The sequence below is a fragment of the Tamandua tetradactyla genome, chromosome 19 (assembly GCF_023851605.1).
Source record: "Tamandua tetradactyla isolate mTamTet1 chromosome 19, mTamTet1.pri, whole genome shotgun sequence".
NCBI lineage: Eukaryota > Metazoa > Chordata > Mammalia > Pilosa > Myrmecophagidae > Tamandua > Tamandua tetradactyla.
The window spans coordinates 10427859-10437849 of NC_135345.1; the positions used below are offsets into that span (position 1 = coordinate 10427859).

General features: G+C 39.8%; 1 long non-coding RNA gene across 1 annotated transcript; it reads left to right on the plus strand.

Moving 5' to 3' along the window:
* The first annotated feature begins 1179 nt into the window (after positions 1 to 1179).
* Positions 1180 to 8804, plus strand: LOC143663469 (uncharacterized). The gene is made up of 4 exons (XR_013165924.1): positions 1180 to 1289; positions 1558 to 1642; positions 3241 to 3310; positions 8663 to 8804. It is a non-coding gene; the product is annotated as an uncharacterized LOC143663469 (long non-coding RNA).
* Positions 8805 to 9991: the final 1187 nt, after the last annotated feature.

Below are 9991 nucleotides of genomic sequence, written 5' to 3' on the forward strand. Positions count from 1 at the left end.
CTTTTCCCCTTAAGTGCTCCTATGGGAAGTGCCCAGCTATTTTACGCCCCCGCTTCTTCTGAGACTGTGTAGTCTATTTTTCCTATCTGTGCACCTCACTCAGAATATATGAGAGGATATTTACTTGGTTCTTTCTTCCTGAAAGGACAGAGACGCTAATATATTCAACTTCGTATCCTAAGTGTAGTGCCTGGCTCAAAAAGGGATTCAATGAATGTTTGTTGAATGAATAATTGAGGAAAGGAATGCTGGTTCCATTTTTCTGGTTGTTTAATATGTCGGTTTGAGTTCATGGAGAAGCAAATGCCAAGGCAGGATGAGATGTGCAAGGGGTTTATTGGGGGAGATGGTTGTGGACGTTGATGAATGAGTGGGTGAGAACAGCTGTGAGACCCAATGTAGATCATGGTCTTTGACAGGAGCAGGAAAGATAGAGCAGGAAGGACAGAGTAGGAACGGACTCCAGCTATAGGGCAGTGGTCTGAGAAAATCCACCAGACTGACAGGGGTCCCTGAGACAAAGGTCCCTGTAGAGGAATCCCACATCAGGAAGAATGGCCAGCACCAGTGTCTCCATCAGGCTTAGTCACTGGCTGGGGCACCCTGAGGGATCTGCGGCCCCAGTGTTCATGAGTGGCAGCCGGGGTGCTGTCAGTCAAGTATGCTCCCACAGACAGGCTCCTGAAAGGACCTCCCTTGCTACTGTAGTACATCTCCAGTGCCTAGATCCACCTCTCCTTATAGGTTCAGAAGCACCTTCTTGTGGATGGGGCCATGTTCCACAAAAGATGTCAAAATCCTAACCCCCCATACCTGTGAATGTGTTTTTATTTGGAAATAGGGTCTTTGCAGATGTAGTCAAGTTAGGATGAAGTCATACTGGATGAGGGTTGACTCAAAATCTAATCACTGGAGTTTGAAAAAAAGAGAAAAATTTGGAGCAAGTCAGATGTGAAGTTGGCCATGTAATGACCCAGACAGAGATCGGTGTGACAGAGCTACAAAGCCAAGGAACTCTAAGGATTGCTGGCCACCACCAGAAACTAGGGTGGATTCACCCCTACAGCCTGTAGAGGGAGCATCATCTTTTCAACACCTCTGTTTCAGAATTCTACCTTCCAGAACTGTGAGAGAATAAAGGCTGCTGTTGTGAGTCATCCAGTTTTTGGTACTTTGTCACAGCAAAGAAAACTGGTAGACCCCACTCTTATAAGAGGGCAACTCAGACCTATGTCCAACAGTCCTTGACATGCCTGGGAATTCTTCTTTCCCAGGGCACAATCTCCCCAGTAAATAGTCATAGGTTCCTTTGGGGAAGGGCTGGAGAAACTGTTGTGGGATATACTTGCTGTATTGTTGCAAAACCTTCCCTCCTAGAGATCAAACCACCTTTTCAGTAAATGAGCTCAGGTCATACACCTGAGCAAAGGGTTGTAACTTTTTATTGGTACTGTTCCCTACCCTATACACTGCAGAGAGGCATGTGCCCCAAGTGACCTGAACATTCAGAGAGTCTTAAATTGAGCAAACAGATTGTGTTTCTTATTTCATTCATAGAAAGAGAGATGGAGAGGCAAAGGTACAAAATGCATCTATGTGGATGTAGAAGCCAGAACTGACCATGGAATATTCACGTGAACTGGTGGGAGTTCATCTCAAAAACCTGTTAAATATGAAAGACATTTTGACTCTTCTCTACTTACAGGTTATGATTAAAAGATTGAGAAGATTCAGGGAAGTTAACACATTTATTGAATATGTACCTTGTGCCAGGGACAAAGCTAGATAGTTTTGCATATGTATTTTTTCTTTAAATCTCACCACATCCTAGGTAAGTATTAGGATCTCAGTTTTAAAATGTGGAAATTGAGACTCAAAGAGATGAAGACACCTGACTGGGCTCCCCTAGCATGCAAATGGCAATACTCAAAATATTAAACATCTTAATATTTGACTGGTCTTTATCTACAAACTTTTTAAAGTGCATATAATTTTGAGCTTAGAGAAACACAGAGGTCCCTCTATAGACTTCTGTTTCTATAAAGATAATTTTCTGTAAAGATCCAAGTAGCAGCTATCTTAGGCTTTGTTGGACCATCTCTGTTGCAATTACTCAAACCGATTCATGTAGGACAAAAACAGCCATAGACAGTACATAATTGAAAGGACATGGCTGTGTTCCAATAAAACTGTTGAAAAAACAGATTGTGGGTCAGATATGGACTATGCACCATAATTTGCTGACCCCTGCTTTAGATTTATAAAAGCAAAAAAGCAAAAACAAAAATGCTATGGCTCAGTGAGTTTAAGTTAACGTGCTCATTGTCCCAGAGCTAATAACTGGCAGAGCCAATCCTGAAACCAGACTTTCTTTCCTCCTAGTGGATAACAATTTCATTATCCAGTTCTGCCATGTACCTTGAGCCTTATCCTTTTTTTATCTAGGATCTTTAACCAATTCTTTGACAGAAAAACATGATACAAATTGAAGAGGAGAAAGAGACAAGAATGAAAAACAGGCTATAGTGGGTCTTGAATGACTATTAAGTGAGCATTGGGAAGACATTGCAGGTTTCAGAAGTTCAGCAATGATAGGTTGAGAATGTTAGAGGTCAAACACAGGAGGATACATTTGGGAGGTAGTTGTAGTGGTCCTGGTGGGTTAACAGTAATGAGGGACTGACAAAGGGCTACTGTGGTGGGCACTGATTTGGAGACAGACAGTAGAACAAGGGAAAAAATCTTTAATATTTGTTGACCAATTTGGATTTGTGTGGGGAGGATGACAAGCTGCAGAACAGGCAAGGATGGAATTAGAAAATTGGGGCTGCATGCCTGCATAGCTGCTATACTGGCATATCCATGAGAGAATAGAAATCAGAAGTTTCTGAGCTAGAGGAAAGTTACAGCACGTAATTGGTGTATCTTAAAGAATCATAGAAATCTTGCTTTGCCCAACAAACCAGAATGGACAGTTGCCTATCAGGGAGAGGCTGACATAGCTGGTGAAACTAGCTCCTTGGGTACAAATGAAGCAGAGAGAAATAATCTGATTGATCCAAAGATAGAACTGTGGACAAACTTGTAAGTGGGAGGAGAAGCAAAAGAATATCAAGGGTCAGCCAGGGTGTTAGGTGGAAAACAAGGAGGGGCCAGTATAGAAAAAGCTCTAGGAAGACCTGTCCGGTTGCTAATCTCTGTGCTTCTGCCTGAAGAGCTCCTTTTCCCACATCCCTCCAGCTAATTCTTGCTCATCCCAACCAGTCCTGGCTCATCCTTCAAAACTGTGCAAAAACATCTCTCCTTGAAGGTAAGTCTGCTCACAGCTGCTCCAACTCTGCAGATTTCTCCCTCTGTGCCTGCACAGTGTCCTGGGACTAGCCCTAACACAGTTCAGCACTCTCTGCAGCACGAAAGAGCTTGTGGCCCTCTGCAGTCCATCACATCTGTCCAAGTTTCTGATTTTACAGTTGAACACATTGAGAGGTCCTTGAGAGGTGGATTAACTTAAATTTGACATGATGAGTTAGGAGTCAAGTAGAAGTGAGATTTCCTGACTCTCATTTCAGCTCTCTTTCTGTTGGAAACTGATGCCTGATAATCAGCAATTATGTGGTGGTCCAGGGCAAGGCCACAAGAGGTCTTCTCTTTCAAAAAGAGAGGATCTGAATGGGTCCACATTCAGAGAGAAAGAATACTGTCTGCCAATATTGGAGGAAGGGGAGTTGCACATAGATTACTTGTGAGTAGAGCTTTGATTTCTATATTGAAGAAAAATTTGCAGATTTAAAAAAAAATAGTAGTATTTTTCGAACACTTGCTCACTGCCAGCTACTGCTCTAAGAAACTTACTTTACGTCAACAGAAGTGATATTCCTAGCCTTAGGTTATGGATAAGGAAACAGATGCAGAGAAGAAAAATACCATGGCCCAGGTCACAAAGCTGCAAGTGACATAATTGGGATGCATTTCCAGGCATTCTGCCTGATAAGCCTGCAGGCTTTTCTTAGGTTTCTCAGTTTGCATTGCTTGTTTCAATTTGTTTATTATTTTTACTGTTACAGTGCATTTTTGACAGTTTTAAAAAAATGCTTTCCAGCTTGGAGATGGAGATCACATTCCCTTCCACCTCTCAGAGTCTCTTGACACTGTTTTCTATTATACCTGTACTTTCTTCTCCCTGCATTCTGTCTTCCTTTCACCTTCCAAGATCCACAAACTCATGGAGGAGAGAGTCCTTGGGTCATTCACAGATGCCAGGTAAAGGATGCAGTTGCAAGCCTTGATTTTCTATCTAGGGGTCCAATGTATTATAGTAGCATGATTACCTGTGAGTCTTCAGATGGAATTAAATTCAGACCCCATGTTGGACAATTGGCATATAAATACATGGGTCTCATTCAAGTCCAGAGAGAGAAACAGATGGTCAGTTCCATGTAGGTGGAAAAAAGTGTATCTTGTTCTAATGTTATCTCTAGAAGCTAGCAGAGTCCTGGGATATGAGAGACGCTGAATAAATCTTCATTACATAAATTAGTGTATGAATAAGTGATTATCAAACCGTATGATAAGCATTATAACAGAGATACAGAGTACTATCAAAACATAAGAAGCAACAGTAATTAATGTCCCAGGGAAAAGGTAGGAAAGAATTATCAAAATGAGGGCAATATTTGAGCTGGATCTTGAAGAACAAATATGTATGAATAAGATGTGAATAGCTTTCTAGAATCTCATTATCATAATCTTTATAAACTTGCATGTCTTGGAAGCAGAAAGTTAGGGGCACCAAAGGTCAAGGGACAATTTGTAGCAGACTGTTCCAGGCGATCTCATTTAAACCTCATGATAGTTTAATATCATGATAAATATTAATTAAATCCATTGAGATGGATTTAATAATCATCTCAACTTTTGGCAATGGGAAACTGAGGCACAGAGACATGAAGTATTTACCAAGTTTGTATCATCATAATAAAGCAGGGCTGACATCGGAAGTTAGGTCTGACTGACTTTAAAAGGAAAAGATCAACAAGGTCATGCAGTTAAACTGATTGAAGCAGAGGGGTCTATGTTACAGGAAATAAAGGGAGATAAAGGAGAAAAATAAATCCTTGTAAGCTTGTAGAAGACCTAGAATGCTATACTCCTTGAGGTGCTGTCTGCTGAAATAACAAAAATGAGAGATTCTGGAATGCTTGCTATGAGGCCAAGAGTCTAATGACTGATAAAAAAAGCTTTCTTAAAAAAAAAAGACAGAAGCCATTTCATCATTCTCCAGATAGTTGGTCAGTCAGTGAGTCCTGGTAAACTACCAGATTTCTGTAACACCAACCAATAGTTGTTTTAACGAAAATTTGTAGTATCTTGGCCACAATTTTACCTTAATGATCACTAGCTAAAAGAGGATTAAATAATGCTGTGCTAGCCCTCTAAACACACCTGGGCCACCTGCCTCTCTGATAAACAGGGACTAAACAGCAAGACCTTAATTTTTTAAAAATTATTTTCACCTAAATAGACATGACTGAATGGTATTTGCCTCCAAAGAAAATTGGGAAAGAATGATTATCTGCCTTTCAGACCCTGATGACTGGACAGACCATATTGAGTGTGTGTGTCTGTATAAATCCCCAAGTCTCATGGCTAACAGAGATTTTGCTTGAAAAACCAACCTTATTTATGTAGGGAGGCTCACCCAGGGCTGGGCTGGGATTCTCCATCACCACTCTTTGACTCTTCTGACCTGCCTACAACCTTCACTTTCACATGACTGCCATTTGTCAAGATTCTCTCCTTTATCTTGATGGGTGGATGGACGTTAACCACACACCTGGAGAAGTCAGATATCCTGGTGATCCTCAGCCTTGTCTCTCATTCCCACCACTGCTTCAGATACTTTATGTGCCTATGAAAACAGAATAATTTTTTCCCCAACTATTGCATGAGACAAGCTCAGGACTGTTGACCCCAGAGGTATTAGGAGGAATGGGATAGAGAACTTACTTATTCTTGCATCTTTCTTAAAACAGCCACTTGTAGCCCAGGAGAGCAGTGAACCAAGCTTTTTCTTGTGTATAATGGAGATTAACTTAGCCTGGATGAGTAACATGACCTTATCCCTCCATTTATTATATCTGTTTTCCATCTACACCAGCCTAGTGGTGCACATTTCCACGGGTGCTTTACCAAATATGGATGGTCTAACTACAAAAGCTGAACTCCAGATAATTTATTGCCTTATCATCACTTCCTTATGAAAGTCTTGGAGTAGAGGCCATGGCATGGGCATCTCTGCATCTCCAAAGTCTAGTAGAAGGTCTCACACTCAGTAAATGTTCAAGAAATGTTCAGCGAATAAATAAATATTTCATATGGGTCCCAACTACAGAATAAATTGGTTGAAACTTTGATATAAATGTCATGGTAAAAAGATTGTGTCCACTCTTAGCAGAATTGATTCATGGCCTATTTTTCTTTGATGTGATACCCTAGCTAACCTTAAGGGCAATCTTAAAAGACCTTATCTGGCTTTATAGCAACTGTGAATCTCTACTAACCTGAATCTCTAGCCCGTGTTTGGAAAATTTTTCCATTAGAATACTGCAGTAGAGACATTCCTAAGCTTGAGTATACATCTACATTGAATATCCTTTCGTTTTGCTACATTTTTCAAGATCACACCTTTCTACTTTGGGGACTTCAGAAGTCTCAGGGATATGAAAAGATACAATGCATTTTTTTTAACCTTTTGATTTGAATCACAGCTCTGTCATTTGCTACCTATGTGACTACTACACTGAGTTTCTCTTTCGCATCTTGCAAATGATGAAATAATTCCCATGAAATAATATATGTTAAATAGTTAGCATAATGTTCAGCACATAGTGGGTGTTCAATATATTTTATAGCTTCCTTTCTAGTGCATAAAAGAGAATGGGTGGTAATAAAGCCACTGAAAATATATTATTGCTTGCATTCATCACTCAACAAATATTTCTAAGCATCTACCCTATTTTTGGTACCTGTTTCAGTTTTGCTATAAAAGGATATGCAAAGAGACCCTCATGGAGACCAAACATGCTCAGTCATGCACACAATGAATGAAGACAAATTGCTCCCTAAATGCTAGGAGATTTGGGGAGGTGGTAGCCCCTTAACACCTGATTTTTTCCCCTCAATGCACTTGGAGCCTAATAAGGAGAGATGATTTCAAGGACAAATAAGTGATACATTATCTTAAACCAAATCCCTTTGTCATGTGTTAGGGTGAGGAAGCTTGTCCAATGAGCCTTCCCACCCACAACAAACACTGAACCTGCTTCCTCAGAGGAAGGCACTGGGCAAGGATCTAGCAGCTCGTCCCTTGATCTCCGACCAGTATAAATATTATCATCCTGCTGCCATGAAAATGAGGTTCTCTGCTTAATCAACAACCTTTTGATAAGAAGTAACTTAACTTGAGGCTTGGTCTATGCATGGGTCCCAAAGATAGGAAAGTATAATCAATCTCAGCAGAGAAGCTGCCAAGGAATTATCTCTGCCAGGAGATAATCTCCATAGATTTCCTAGGAAAGTTTTCTTTCTTGGAATGTATAATCTTGGCTGGAATTCTGAGGTTATCCAGTTCAGTTCCTCATACAATGTGACATTTTTTTCAGACACCCATTATATGCTAGGAGGCAAACATGGGCAAGACTGGAAATTCTATGAAACACACCTGAGCTCTCATTTTATGTCTTTTTCTTGACTGCTTTTCTCTTATAACTAGACTTTCCTGCTTTCCATTCTTTGCTTATTGATCTATGAAAGTGACATTGCAGACAGTGGGAGCATACAATCTATAATACAACACTTTTGATTTAAACAACAATCTCTGAGGCCATGCCTCAGAATGAAAGCTGATTTACGAACCTGAGTTAAGTGATAATCAATGTTTGAATATAGACAGTGTCGACCTGCATAGCAACAGAAAGCAAACTTGTCTTTAACTCACCTAATCTGAGAACATCATATTCTGAAATAAGTATGGACTTTGGGTTGAGATAAAACTGGAATTGAATTTGCTTTTCTAGTTTTGTTGACTTTTGGTCAATTATTTAACTTTCCTAAGTCTCAATTTTTTGCTGATAAGAGTAAAATAATATGCCTGACTCAAAGTAGTTTGTTGATTTCAATCAAATAGTGTAAATGCTTAAAACACAGTAGCTGCTTTGTGATTTCTTTCCTCCATTCCTTCAATATGTTTGTGTCCACAACTAGCCATCGAGTGTGTGCTATATAAGTTCTTCCATTTCTTCATAAAACCAACAAAATTGAAGAAAACTGTGTTGCCTCTAGTACAAGCTACCTTTATGCACAAAAATCTCCAGGGTGCAATCCCTGCAGAGTAAATCCTCCCTCTCAGTTTGAGAATAGCTTTTTGTGTCAGGTGTGCATGAGCTGGATTTTAGAAGACTGCTGGCTGCAAGGTGGAAAATGGCTTCATTGCCCTGTTCCATTCTCTTGTCACTTGCATCCTACAGATTTCTTCACACCTGCAATTAGCAAACGATGGTCTTTAAATGGGCCTTGCCCACTGTGCTTTTTACTTGTCTCTCATAGGCAAACTCAGTGTGCCTTAATGCTAATAAACCTGAAATTATTCCATTTTATCCTGTAGGCTGACAGTGAGGATGAGAAATCATGAAAAAGCAACCACCAAGTATCTGTTCTCTTTGGGACCAACTTGAAGTGTCTGACAGATTCCTCAGCTTTTCTTTACATTCCTAATATAAGCATCAAATGGATTTTCATTTTGTATATTGGCTTGTGTTTGTTGTTTGTTTCAATTTAATTTTCAGTTAATTATTGTACCAATCATCATGAAAATACTTTCCCTTGATTTGTTTCATATTTATATTTTAGTTTGCTTTCATAGTTAGTCCATTTCGAAGGTGCTGGGTTCATGTACCTTTTGGACTGTTTGTACATTTCAGGGCATACCTCTGTTTCCAATAATAGCAATAAAATGGCAGGTGAAACAACCCATCCTATATTCCTAACCACATATATAATAAGATTATCTATGTAATAATCATCCGTAAGTAGATATATGTTCATTCCTCTTTTGCTAACCTCCATCTCCCCGTGAACTGCCATCCAATTGTTGGTGTCAGTGAATCAGTGAATGCCATGTTATAATGGTGATCCTGGAAGATCATTTACTTAAATTCCCATCTAACATTGTGCTTAGGGTCATCAACTATGGTTCCAGGCTGCCTGGGCTTACACTGACTCCCACCATTTGGCTGTGTGACAGTGGGCAAGTTATTGCAACTTTCTTTGCTTCTCTTGTGAGCATTAAAGGCGAGATGCACTTTCAACATAACAGTGCCTGGGTATAAGGAATCTCTCAATACTTATTAACTGTTACTTACTATTTTGCATGTGAGAAGACACTAAGAACTAGCAAGGGACTATCACTCCCCCTGCCCCAAGCCTCAAGGTCACACTACAAATTAGGAAATGAACTAATGCTAAGAAATAGGTTTCCAAATAATTGACTGCTAAACCACTTTCCACTATGTCTGTAACTTCATTCATGGTTTAACTTCATTCATGGTATGAAATACCCTTTGCCCTTATGAGTTTCATGAAAGAATCCTTCATCCAGAAAATAAATAAGGTATGTCTCTGCCTGAGATAAAACTGGCTATACACTCTATGACCTGTAATAGAACAAAGGCTAATGGTGGACACAGTTAAGTAAACACACAGGTTCTACATAGTGTAGTCAGTGTTATAACACAATGTGGAAATAGAAGCCACACTGAGGAAGCAGTGGTCCATTCTGCACTGGGTTAGAATAGAATCAGTACCAAAGGAGTCACAGAAGAGATGACATGTGAGCCACCCTGAAAGATGAGTTAGAATTGCCTAGAAGGAAAATAACATGGTTAGGAGAAGACATTGTGAGTCTACTCTTCATTTTTTCTTTCCTTCATTCATG